General features: G+C 44.7%; 1 pseudogene; it reads right to left on the reverse strand.

Moving 5' to 3' along the window:
• Window positions 1–356: 356 nt before the first annotated feature.
• Window positions 357–1,330, reverse strand: LOC141027191 (uncharacterized; annotated as a pseudogene).
• Window positions 1,331–14,705: the final 13,375 nt, after the last annotated feature.

The raw sequence follows: 14,705 nt of genomic DNA on the forward strand, positions 1-14,705 counted from the left end.
AATTTTTTTCAGAATTTTTTAAACATTTTAAATGTGCAATGTGAGTTCAGTGCATCGGTAGCACCACAAGCTCCGGTGCACCAGATATTTTCCCCTCTGCCGCTTGGTCAAACGTCGTGAGTTCGACGTTTTTACATTTTGCATCCTAAAAAAAAGTAAAAATGAAAGCGACCAGACTCAAACCCGAGACTTGCTGCTGCGGAAACCTTGGCTTTGCCACCTAGGCCATGACCTGTCATGATGTTCATTAAGAGATGCCACATATTTAACTATTAGTTGAGCGTTTGAATTCAATAGTTTGAAAATATTTGAGATTTTTCGCACGGTATGAGTGTTCTCAAGGGGGGGCGGCGGTATACTCGATATCGAAACAACATTATTATTATTATTTCAAACGAAAGTAATGTTGGTTTTACATGAACATTGTTTCTGGCAGAAAATAGATTATTAACTATCAAAGTCATATGGCCCTAGCAAGACATTGTTCAGGTCGCCCAGCTTGATCAGCTCCTCGTTTTCGTTGATAAATGTCTGGCTATCCATGTGAAGATCATGCCCGCAGTCGCTGACATGGTCAGTCGCCTTCTCCACACGCTCGGGCAGTTCAAAGGACCACGGGTCGTCGGCGTCGCCCCTGGGGACATGGAAGTCCCTGAGCATGGCGTCGCAGAGATCGAGGGTGCCGATAGCGACATCGTAGTCCACCTGGCAATACCTGAGGCCCAGCGCCTCCTCCGTACCTTTCTTGGCTTTCTAGAGTGCTTCCTTCACCTTGCCGCCGGCAGCTGCCACACGGATCTTGAGGATGTCGACAGCGACAAGGGACAGATCACGGAGGTCCTTGGCCTGGAAGATCCTTTTGTCCGACCGGAGAGTCTGCACGCAGAATTCCTGGGTCACGTTCAGGTGCTTGTTGCGGCAGCTGCTCGAAGCGTTCTTGCAGGTTTCTACCACAAGGTCCACCACCTTGATCTTGTCGCCGCGCCCGCCGGCATGTGCGCGGATGCACACAAAAAGGAGCATGATGGCAACCGAGGAGAAGGCAGCGGTCGCCCGTGCGGTTGCCATTGCTGCAAGGATAGCTGCAATTGTATTGTAGGCTTTGTAGCTGAGAGAGAGGTGGAGATGAATTGATAGTCAGATTTTGTAGTGCAAAGATGGAGGTGGTGTACGGTTCTTGTGACATCTATATAGTGCAGCAGCAGGTTCATAAATCCAATGCAGCTTAGTCACGGATATCCAAATAATTAGTATTCCGGACACTATATGCACAGATATATGTAGATCCACATTTTGGGTGTGCTAGTATTAATACGTGTGGCATGAATGTGTTCTAGTTTTATGTATTTCTAGAGTGAATCTCACTTTATTTCCCCATATCACAAAATGGATTTGGGACATTAAAGGAAGATTATGCGCAGTCTGCCCTTGATAATCTATCTATCTATATCTACGTCTATCTATCTATCTATATCTTCATCTCTATCTCTATCTCTATATCTATACCTATCTATATGTATACTATATACTATATATATATATATATATATATACACACACACATATCTATCTATCTATCTATCTTGACCTCTATCTCTCTATCTATATTTCTATCTATCTATATCTATACTTCTGCTAATTAGCCACTACCTAGAAATTACCATGTTAATCGGTAAAATTTAAGATAATTGGCAACCCGTGCCCCTTCCTAAATACATTTAATTGCTTACACCCATTTAGGATACGCTTGCACGATGGATATATACGATACACATGCATCATTATTAACCCGGAACACCTTTAAGCTTACATAAAAAATGGCATCCAGGAGACACTATATTAGATAATACTGCCCATGATTAAATAGGAGGAAATCCAATTGTCCATCGAGGTATATGTGCAAAGAGTTAAACATTGATCATTTGGATATCCATGGGGCATATTGCATTTGGAAACCCTACTCAGTGCACTATATATAAACCATAATCATAGGTATGTACTCCACCTCAACCCATCCATCTCTGCACTACAGTTCCATTTGATCCATTCATCATCTCCCTCAATTACAATATATTTTTCTAGCAAGCCTGGCAGCAATGGAAACGGTGCAAACCCACTGCTTAGAATTCTCTGGAATTGTCATCATTCTCCTTTCCGTGGCCATCACCGCTCAAGCTTCTGACACCAAGCCCATGTCATCAAGCATCATGTTGGAAGCATGCAAGAATGTCTCGAGTGACTTCTTCAAGGTGCGCTTCACATATGACTTTTGTGTATCAACGCTCCAGTCAGACAAACGAAGCACCGACGCGAAGGACTACCGCATCCTAGCTCTCGTGGCCGTCAACGCCATGAAGCCCTGAGCCACGGCCATGACGGCCAAGGTTGAGAACTTGATCCATGGTGCCACCAAGGACAAGCTCGCGACTCACGCCCTTGGGTCCTGCCGAGTGGACTACGGTGGCATGGTGAGCACCCTCGAAATCTGCCATGATATCATCGAGAGCTTTGAGATTCGCAAAGGCAACGAAGGTCCGACGCCCTTCGACCTGCCTGATTGCATTGCGAAAACAACCAAAGCCATCAACGATTGCGCTGACAAAACAGAGTTTACGTCGGTTTCAGAAGGGTTAATGAAGGAATATGAGGAGTTATCTATGATGGCCAGCCTCAGCAGCTCTTTGCTACATCTCTACATCACTTCACCTCCTCCTCGTGGACTAGGATTACATATTCCTAGTAACTAGAATTGTATGATGATGGTTAATTAAAATTTGATGTTGTTCATATCGTTTGGGGTATGAAAGCAAATAAATATATAACTTAATTGATGAAGGTTGTTTGTGTGTTAGAATGATGGAGATTGAAAAATCATGCAATCGAGGGTTCATGGGGGATGGTTGTAGGGGTATTTATTAATGGAGGGGGGGGGGCAGTTTGTCCTTACCCTGTTAAGGAACCCAACAATGCTTGGTTGGGGCAGAGTGTGGCCAAGGAGAACATCGGGTGGCAACCACACCTATTGAGTGGTATGGACGGAGAGAAATCGTAAATTTTTCAGTGGCAAAACCCCACCGTTGTGGATGGTGGTAATGATTAGACCTTGTCAAGGGCACATTTATTAGCGTAGGTTGGCACTCGGAACTTATGGGAAACATGCGTTGTTGCCCATACTTGATCTCGATCTGATGAGATATTACATTTCATGCAATTTTTATACAATTTTTGTTCCTAAAAATAATTTACAACTTTGCACTATGGTTGTACGAATACTGTCGGTCTGTTCCTCTCAAAACTTCATGTTTCAGCTACATGGCAGAGCCACATCAACAACATGATTCAGAAACCACTGAGCTCGATCCGTCTCCATTTGTACTAACCACTGAACTCTATCCATTACACTGGCGTTTGGATTATATAGCAATACATTCAGATCAATCACGTTTGAACCCTAGCCCACCACCGGCAAGTCTCCGCTGGCCAGGTTGACGTGTACGTATCAAAACACCACTAAACACAAGTGTTTGATCAGCTGACCCAAATAACTTCAACTGGTTTTATTGGGGGTTGTTTGTTTCCTTTCAAATATAAGTAAGATGTGGATTACTGAGGCCGATGATCTATGATTGGGAAACATTACAAAGGAAAGTCTAATGTCCTTAAACAGAATTGGATGGGATTATCTTGTTCCATAGGCGGCCCAAACTACTCATTAAGTTATCGTGCTCAATGTATTAAGGCATCATGATATTTGCACTACATAACTGTTACATAACCTATTGTCGGTGGGCCAAATTGTTTTCCTTTTACATTGGGCCCAGTTTTTTTCCTCCTACTCTGCATGAACTACCTAGTATTTTGTTAGGTCTGCCATATGGTCCTCAGAAATAAGAGAGGGCTTGAGGTACACATGCAAAGTTGTCGCCCCATTGAGCAGGTTAAGCTGTCTGGGACGCCGGGAATATACCTGGCCATGGGCAGCCCTGCCCGGACGGCCTGACCTGACCCGACCTGAAAAAGCCCGACCCGGCCCGGCCTGGCCTTGCCCACGGGTCGGGCCTGGTCCTAGATTTTGAGCCCGAAGGCTAGGCCCGGGCCCGCCATATTTGCGATTTAACAAAGAGGCCTGGCCGGCTTTTACACTGGCGGGCCGGGCTTGGGCCTGATTTTTAGGACCGCCGCCCGGGCCAGGACGGGCCTTGGTTTTCTACACCGGGCTTGGTTAGGCCTGGCCCGAAGCCTGGCCCAGCCCGAGGAATGGCCATGTATAGTCGAGAAGAGCTTTCTATAATAATCGAGGATGATGGGAAATTCTAATTAGGATTTGATGAAGAGCTCGTAATTATTGATTTTTTTAGTAGTTAGCAATTGTGAAAATAGCACAACTTTCCTCCTTTTCTCCCATAAATTTGTTGGTGAAATAACATTATCACTTAGACAAAGCACATTTTTTCTCTCTTTGTCACATATATGGCCCATATATCATTTAGTTTCTCCTTAGTGTATCATGTTCGACCTTTCAGGTTTGGATCCACCAATTTTCTCAACTCGCATATCTTTTGTGTGAGCTCTATTCAAAGGGAAAGGAGAGCCAACTCCTGGTTGCTATGATCAACCAAACAAGCCTATGTTTTGCATCTCGTTTCTGTTGCGCTTGCCCGCCTTGCATCTTGCTCCTTGGCACACCATTCACTGGATTGTTTTATGTTCCCAAATTATGCCATCATTTCCCTTTTACTTATCTCTGCAATTTTCTCCTGCATGGTAGGCGTGCTCAGAGGGGGATGTGCATGAGAGGAAGGACCATGTGTGGATGGGCTAGTAACAGAACCAGTCTTAAATAATTTCCTAATTTCTTTGCATGATCTCAAGGAAGAATTAGGCCTAATCGTCAATAATTACCTAATAACTCGTGCGATTTTATAAACTTAAAATGTCTGAGCTCATGTGGAACCTGTACGTATTATCACAGGACAACTTCACACCCGACATGGAGAAGCAGGACGATGGGTCGCTGAGGTGGTGTGGGCCTTCATCATTGACTTCTATCTGGTTCAGTATACTTCGGAGCGCACTTCTGATGAAGGGAAATATGCAGTCAATGCAACTGAAACAAAGACTATCCTTACAGAGTCCGTCCCGAGTGTGACGGTTGGTCTGGTGTCTGGCGACTTGCGGGCGAGCTAGGTTTCCGTGACCGCCGCCGTCCTATCCGCTGTGTTTCTTCCTCGTTTCTTTCCCAATCCATACCCATCCACCACAAGCCTTTTGCACGATCTAGGGCGTGCGATCGTACACCACCATCTTGCCCTAGTTTCCAGTGTGTCAGATCGGATCTTGATTAGTCTGTGCGACGGGCGATGGAGAAGATGGAAGGTCTGCTGAAGGATTTGAAGCTTTCGGAGAAAGAGAAGAAAGGTATTAAGATTGGTTGGTCGGGATCTGGGAAGGCGGGTGTTGTCGAAACACAAGCGCTGGCCAAGTTGCTTTCAGAGAAGCCGGTTTTTGTGGAGGCCATGGCGGAAACCTTGGGTCGGATCTGGTGTCCCGTCCGAGGTCTGGATTGTGAAGAGGTGGGGGAGAACATTTTCCTCTTTACCTTTGGCCAGGAATCGGGGAAGAAGATGGCTTTAGAAGGAGGGCCGTGAGAGTTTGGGAATAATCTGCTGGTGGTTGAGGACTATGATCCAAGTAAGAGGATTGAAGACTATGCATTTGATACCATTCCTATCTGGGTTCGTATTCTTCGGTTGCCATTGGGGAAGATGAATCGAGCTGCTGGAGAAGCCATTGGTGTGGAGATGGGGGAGGTGCTGGATGTGGAGGCACGATCTGATGGGAAGGCGTTCGGGAAATATATGCGGGTTAAAGTGAGGATAAATATCAAGGTACCTTTGATGAGGGGTTTCACTCTAGAGGAAGATGAGGATGAAGGAGGCCAGGGTAGAAGGGTCATGGAGATTGCAAATGGAGAGGAGGAGGAAGGAAAGAACTGGTGTCCCTTCGAATACGAGTTCCTGCTGGAGTTTTGCTATATTTGTGGCATCATCGGTCACGAAGATAAGATGTGCAAGGACAAACCTGTGAAGGGGGGTCGGCGGCAATTTGGCCCATGGTTGAGGGCCTTCATGGAGAAACGTAGGGGTGGTGTAGGAAGAGGAAAATGGGGTGAGGGTGGAGTGCACTTGGGGGACCGAAAATCTGGACCCAGAGGTTTTGGTTAGTGGAAAGGTAGAAGCTCTCCAGGCAGTGATGATCCATCATGGAGGAAGAAAGGAACTAGTTGGGCAGACATGGTAGAGGAGGAGGAGGGAAACCAGGTGATCACTACCCGTTTAAAGGGAAGAGATGCTGGAGTGAGGGGTGGATTACAGGAACAACTAAGGTACCCTGCAGCAGACAAATTGGGTGATGGGGGCAGGAGTGGTGGGCAGGACATGATAAAAGGTACTGATGGGGATGCCAATCCAAATAATGGGGAGAGCCCGTTAGTCTTACAACTGCCATTGGCTGCTCACGTTGGTCCAAGGGTGCTGACGACTAGCGGTGATAGCTGATAGATTGAAAAACTGCTGAACAAATGAGACACGGATCCCAATACCATGCAGTCCGGGACAACACTGACCAATTCCTCTCCCATTCAGCCGACGGCAGACAAGGGCGTAAGAATCGAGGCCATGCAGGGAAACATGCAGATCGACATGACTGCAATACCGTTTGTTGTTGGAGCTGACTGTGGAAATGTGCAAAAACAAAAGGAGGGGGGGAAGCTAGGGACTGGCACATTTAACAGATTGAAGGGGAGGAAGGGGGAGGGAGCGGGCCATACTCAAATTGAACCCTTGTTTGGTCTGGGAGGGAAGAGGAGCATGGAGCAAAAGGGCGGTGGAGGAGGCCGATGGGGATAGTACAAAGAAACTGAAGCTGTCAGCTGAAGGTCAGAGTGAGGCTAAGGAGGATCACGTAGACGCTGGGCTGCATAATCAGCCTGGCGCAGCACAATGAAAGTTGTTGCATGGAACTGCCCGGGACTGGGGAATAGGCCGGCAGTTCAAGGTCTTCTGGCTCTCCAGAAGGAGGACCCCGACATTCTGTTCTTGTCAGAGACACGTCTTGATAAGGGTAGGATGGAGAAGTTTCGTGGTATGTTGGGGCTGCAGCATATGATAGTGAGGAGTAATAACGGCAAGGGTGGTGGTCTTGCACTGTTCTGGAGGAAAGGAATAAACGTAACTTTGAGATGGATGGGCCGGATGCATATTGATGTGATAGTACAGGAAAAGGATGGCTTCCAGTGGCGGCTTACTGGTATCTATGGTGAATCTAAAACAGAAAAGAAAGTAGACACTTGGAGATTGCTACGCACACTACAACACCAATCAAATCTTCCCTGGGTCTGCATGGGTGATTTCAACGAGGTCCTTTTTAACCATGAGAAGCAAGGAGGGGTACCAAGGAGCCACTCTTATTTACAAAACTTTCGTGATGCTTTAGATTTTTGTAACCTTAAAGACCTTGGTTTTGAGGGTGATGTTTTCACCTGGAGGAATAACCATTAGCGCATTGATGGTTATCCTGAACACTCAGACCGTAGACCTATTTCTCTGTGGGTTGATGGCAGTAGGCGGATGATGAATAGGGGAGGTGGTACAGAGGTGAAGCGATTTGAAGCCCGGTGGTTACTTGAGGAGGACTGCGACAACTTGGTTCGACAGGAATGGGAAAGAGCTTCTGGTCCTTCAGTGGCTAGAAGGCTTGCAGCCGTCAATAACGCATTACATGTATGGAGTCGGGATGTTTTGGATGATTTACAAAAATGAGCAAGGATTCTGAAACAGGAACTAGAGGAGATCCGTCGACTACCTTTGTCACAGAATATGATTCGAAAGGAGCTAACAGTCAAATACAAGCTTGAGAAACTTGAGGAACAGATTGATGTGGCAAGCCGGCAAAGGGCACATGCTGATTGGTTGTCTAAAGTAGACCACAACACTAAATATTTCCAGGCGTATGCGTCTGAACGGAGGCGGAAAAATACCATAACCAAGCTGGTGAGGTTGGACGGGGTGGTGGTGACTGGGGAGGAGGGCTTGAAGGCCTTCGTTACTAATTATTTTTCTAGCTTATTTATCCCCATGGCAGGTGCTGACGCTGCGGCAATTCTAAATAACATAGCACCAAAAGTCTCTGCCCAAATGAACAAGTACTTAACGGCGGATTTTACTGCAGACGAGGTTAAGGAGGCTCTAGATAACATTGTTGATCTCAAAGCACCAGGCGTTGATGGCTTACCAGCGATCTTCTATAAGCACTACTGGCGGCTGTTTGGTGATGATGTTGTGCGCGAGGTTTTACAGGTATAACGAGGCGGTAGTATTCCGGAGGGATGGAACGACACCCTTGTGGTGCTTATCCAAAAGGTCCAGAACCCAGAAAGATTGAAGGATCTACGCCATATTAGCCTCTGTAATGTTGTGTATAAGCTCGTGTCCAAGGTTTTGGCCAACAGACTGAAGTGCATACCGGGAGAGATCATATCACCAAACCAGAGTGCGTTCATGCCCGGCGGGCTCATTTCCGATAACACTATTTTGGCCTATTGATAATCCCCAAGTGCAGGGAATCATCGTAGCAATTCCCAAAGGTGGAAGTGATAAGTATGGAGTGTCGAACCCACGAGGAGCTAAAGGTAAGATCAATATTCTCTTAAGTCCTATCTGCCACTGATACGACTCTACGTACACCGAACGTTTCCTTCCAACTAGAAACGAGAAATAAAACTACGTTGTGGGTATGAAGAGGATAACTTTGCATGGTATCGAAGAGCTAAAACATAAAAGTAGGTGCTGTTATCATAAAGTTAGAATATGTTACTAAATATTATAAATAGCTAGTGTGGAATAATGATGGGTCGGTGTGCAGAATTGTCCTAGGCAATTGTTAACAAGACCGGTAGTCGTCATTGCAATTTCATATGAGGGAGAGGCATAAGCTAACATAATTTCTCTACTTGGATCATATGCACTTATGATTGGAACTCTAGCAAGCATCCGCAACTACTAAAGATTATTAAGGTAAAACCCAACCATAGCATTAAAGCATCAAGTCCTCTTTATTCCCATACGCAACAACCCCCTTACTCGGGGTTGTGTTTCAGTCACTCACCAACCCACTATAGGCGAATAATGAATGTATTGCAACACCCTACAGTAGGAATCCCTCACGCTTGCGCGACATGGAGGGCACCATAGGACAGCACCAAAATAAAACATACAACTCGTACCAATCTAGATCATCAATCAACCCAAAGACAAGGGATATCTACTCAAAACATCATAGGATGGCAACACATCATTGGATCATAATATGTGGCATAAATCACCATGTTCAAGTAGGGATTACAGTGGCGTGCGGTAGAGTGGACCGCGTAAAATAGATGAGGATGGTGATGATGATGGTGATGTTGATGAAGACGATCTCCACGGCGATGATTCCCCTCCCGATGGCACTCGGGCGCCACCGAGAGAGAGGAGGAGAGGTTCTCCTCCTTGTGCTTCCTCCTCCATGGCCTCCCCCCTAGATGGGGAGAGGTTCTCCCTCTGGTCCTTGGCCTTCATGGCGATGATGGCCCCTCTGGGATCCTCCTCCATGGCCTCCGGTGATGATGGCCCCCTCCGGCAGGGTGCCAGAGAGGGCCTAGAATGATTTCTCGTGGCTACAGAGGCTTGCGGCAGCGGAACTTCCCATCTAGGTTATTTTCCGGGGGTTTCTGTATTTATTGAAATTTTTGGCGTTGGTTTCACGTCAGGGGGGGTCTCCGAGTCGTCCACGAGGCAGGGGCCCACGCCCAGGGGGGCGCGCCCCCCACCCTCGTGGACAGCCCGGGACTCTTCTGGCCCAACTCTTTTGCTCCAGGGGCTTCTTTTGGTTCATAAAAAAATCAACAAAAATTGGCACGTCAATTGGACTCCGTTTGGTATTCCTTTTCTGTAAAACTCAAAAATAAGGAAAAAACAGGAACTGGCACTGGACTCTAGGTTAATAGGTTAGTCCCAAAAATCATATAAAATAGCATATAAATGCATATAAAACATCTAAGATAGATAATATAAAACATCTATGTGGATAATATAAAATCAAGATGCTGTCAAAGAAGGGTAAGGAAATCCTAATAAAAACGGTCGCCCAAGCAATTCCAGCCTATGCCATGGCCTGTTTCGATCTGACAAAGTCCTTGTGTGACAGTATAAGCCACATGATCTGTCGTTTTTGGTGGGATAACCAAGAGGATGAGCATAAACATCACTGGGTTGGCTGGGAGAAGATGACCCATCCGAAGGAACAGGGAGGGCTTGGGTTTAGGGATCTACACGCTTTCAATATTGCAATGTTGTCTCGCCAAGTCTGGAGGTTGATCCAGGCACCGGACTCGCTCTGTGCTCGTGTTCTACGTGCTAAATACTACCCGGACGGCGACATTTTTGCAGCTACAGCGACCCAGGGCATCAGTTATGTTTGGCGGAGCATCCTTCAAGGGGTTTCCGTCGTGAAGGAGGGGATGGTGTGGAGGGTGGGTTCGGGTGAGCATATCCGGATCTGGCAGGACCCTGGCTCCCTGCTCGCAATACCATCCTGACTAAAGTCTTAGAGCTTATCGACCCGTATACACACTCCTGGGATGAGCTGTTGGTTAGACAAACGTTCAATCCGGAAGAGATTGATATAATACTAAAGATTCCAATTTTTGAGCAACATGAGGACTTCTTGGCTTGGCAATTCGATAGCAAGGGCTTATTTTCAGTGAGGTCAGCGTACAGAGTTCACCTTGACATGAAGAAACGTCTAGCCCCTAGGCAGCAGGGTGAGGGCGCCGACGGTGATACAGCTTATGGGAAAATGTGGCAGAACCTCTAGAAGATTAGATGTCCCGGGAAAGTGCATCATTTTTTGTGGAGAGTTGCTCATAATAGTCACCCTATGCTGAGGAATATTGGACGGATTGGGATCAAACTCGATACTTGCTCTGTCCTTTGCCATAGATTACCGGAGGATGGCGGACATCTTTTTTTCAGATGTAAGGAGGTCAAGAAGATTTGGAATGTGTGTGAGCTGGAGTCGTCCCGGTTAAACATGCTGCAATGTCAGTCACCGAGTGATATCCTCGCCACCATATTTGCCCTTCTAGAGGACAGGAAGCTGAGAATCATATGCCTTCTATGGCTGTGGTGGACGGAGAGGAATAAAGCCAATCATAAGCAAAAGAGAGCTATACTTGAGGAGTTCTGCTTCCTTTTGGAGAAGCATGTTGCTGAATGGCGTGTCTTTTATGCAAAACCAGAGAAAGCGCAGATTCTGAACAAACCTTAGTGGAGCAAACCGATGGTGGATAAGGTTAAAATTAATAGTGACGGCGCTTTTGATGTTGCTAAACAGACCTCGGGTTGGGGCTGTGTGGCCCGAGACCATACAGGTGAGGTGTTGTTTGCGGCTGCTGGAAGGCTTGTGCAGATAAGTGAAGCTCTGCACGCTGAAGCAACTGCGCTGTTGCACGCCATACACTTAGCTGAGCAGCATGGTATGGGGCGTGTCAATTTTGAGACAGACTGTCTTGGACTTGCTCAAGCCATTAATTCCACGGTGCTTGACCGCTCCAATCTTCATTAGTAGGGAAAACCCTATTAGTAGCGCGGGTTTTGAGGCTATCAGCAACGCGGGCAGCCGCGGTACTAATAAGGCGCTACAACTAACTGTTAGTAGTAGCGCTGCCTGTACCCGCGCTACTACTATTGACTGTATCAGCAACGCTTTTCCAGAACACGCTACTATTAGTTAGCCGTAGCGCTTTCCTAACCCCGCGCTACTGTTATGTGTTTCATCATCCCCCCCTTCCTACCCAGTTTCAGTTTCAATAAACTGCAATTTCCAGATACTGGGTGCTACTAGATATCAATTTCATAAAGCATTATAGGTATTAGGTAGTACTACCTCCGTTCCGAATTACTCGTCGTGGTTTTAGTTCAAATTTGAACTAAAACCACGACGAGTAATTTGGAACGGAGGAAGTACTAGATAACAATTTCATATATAGTCAACATGCATCCTCAAGTAGTACAAGGTAATATCGACGACGATCATTATGTAGTTCTAGATGATATTGACGACGATCATCATATGTAGTTCTACATGATATCGACGACGATCATCATATGTAGTTCTAGATGATATAGCCACATACACAAATGTAGTTCTAGATGATATCGATGACGATCATCATCCTGAAGCCTGGACGGTGGGTGTTCCTGATAGTAATTAGGATGGCCTGTCCAACACGAAGATTCTTGCCAACGAGGAATCTCTTTCACCCAACCGAGTTTAAGTGTGTGCGACCGTCTGTGTCCATGCGGTAAGTACAGGTGGTGACGAAGCCCCTTGCGGTAAGCCGTAGTCCAGCTGAGCCTTCTTCATCAGGCTCGATACCACAACTCATAGATAGGTTCTTTGGCAATTTCTGAATAAGAAAAACATATCAATTAATAAATAGGCTCGCACATACTCTTGCAAATATATTTCTATTAAGTATAGGTTTCTACACTATCAAAAGACACAGTACTACGTATTTGTACTAATTAAGCATGAATTCTACTAATGAGTATATCTGGATTATCTACACTATTAATAGTTCCTTGGATTCTACACTAATAAGCATGTGATCAGACTCTACGCTAAAGCATATCATCGACTAGATTCCACAAAGCATATCATTGGACTCTACACTAAGCATATCATCGGATTCACTAAGCATATCATCGGATAATTTGCATTTGTAAGTATAACAATAAAGCATATATATATATATATATATATATATATATATATATAGGGTCGCGCTATTCGTCACCCTGGGTGAGGAATAGTTATTCTTCACCCCCTCTCTATTTTGACATCAATGCACCGTATTTTTACGTTTTGTAAATTTTGTCTTATTTCATACATAAAAAAAGAATGTAAGAAAATATGTACTCGCCGTAAAAAATATTTTATGTTACATAAAATTACAAATGTAAAAACATATTGTAAAACATACATAAAATGTGATTTTTCTGATCTTATAACTTTTTTTAGACCAAATTTTACATATTGAATTAATGTGCATGTAACTATTTATATTCTAAACGTAATTTATTTAGGAAGTGATCGTAAGATTACCTCGGGTGAAGAATAACTTATTCTGCATCCTGGGTGATGAATAGTAACACTATATATATATATATATATATATATATATATATATATATATATATATATATATATATATATATCATCAAATTACTACAGTCAATATAACATACCATTTCATGCCGATCGACCATGGTACTTATCAGGCGGGTCACGAATAGCACCCCGACAAAGTCATCACGTGGCGGAATTATGTCCCATAGGTTGCACACCTCCTCCTCGCTCAGCCTCATTCTTTGAGCTATGATGACTTCATGAAGTGGGTTCTCATCATCTTCATCGAGTGGGTCCTCATTATCTTCATCATCTTCGTCATCTTCATCATCTTCGTCATCTTCATCATCTTCCACCAGGTTGATATAAATGACAGCCAGCTTGGGTCTTTCTGCTCTAAAGGAGAAGCTGATCAACTCACCACCAGTAAGAAGAATGCGGGCGAGGAAACGGGCCCATCCATCTCCTCCAATCTGCGACATATTGCGTCCTTTCTCGACCTCCATAATGTACGGCCCCAGGAGCCTCAAATGTCACAGTGTCTCCTGTCAGCTTGTTGAATTTCAACCTCGCATTGCATGGGACAATCTGTGTAAAAAAAGAAAAATGACACAATGCAGTAATGCCAACACTAAAAATAAAATAGTTGTTACATTTCATTTAATTTCTTACCGCCGCATGACGAAAACTCGGCTGGAAGTAGATGCCGAACAGCTTGCCAGTTGCAAGGCTGCTGGCGCACCTTGACTTGCACAGTCGACATGGTGGTGATGGTGGTGGCGCCATTTTCCTAAAGCAATATGAGCAAAGGATTAACGATCCACTTCATAGGAAAGAAAAACAGTAGCATGTGATATTTTTTATTCTTCTTCAGTTATATTTTCATAGTGGAACCTGGTCCCAAAAAGTAAACAACAAGCTCTCAATTAACTTACTAGCACCTTCTATAATAGAACCAACAACTAGCAGGCAAATGCCAAATCAGCCAACAAGTTCTCAATTAGCTTACTAACGCCTTCTAGAATATCTCTAGATGAAGAGATTCTTCCGCGAGAAGCAATTTGATGGACAATTATAATCCTAAGATCTAGTAACATACAAGATGACAAGGTATCACCTACGAAAGCATTTTAGTGGCACCTATTGCCGAAAAAACTATTTGGCCCCTACCAAAGGTATAATCCTAAGATCTGTAATAAGTTATCTACCAAATAAAGGTACCACCTACCAAGACACATTTCATCTAATTTGGCCCCTATTGCCTAAGATAACTGATTAAAAAACAAGTAGCAAATTTAATTGGGATTAACTTAGCACTTGCAAACTAAATACTTGTATCATAACCAATATCTAGCAGATCACAGTACCACCTACCAAAGCATTTCAACTAAATTGGCACCTACATTTTGAAAAAAATAACTTATTACAGAAAAACAAAAGCATCTAGTTATCCATATGAAATTCGTAAGCCCTCG

The sequence above is a fragment of the Aegilops tauschii genome, chromosome 7 (genome assembly GCF_002575655.3).
Source record: "Aegilops tauschii subsp. strangulata cultivar AL8/78 chromosome 7, Aet v6.0, whole genome shotgun sequence".
NCBI classification, from domain to species: domain Eukaryota; kingdom Viridiplantae; phylum Streptophyta; class Magnoliopsida; order Poales; family Poaceae; genus Aegilops; species Aegilops tauschii.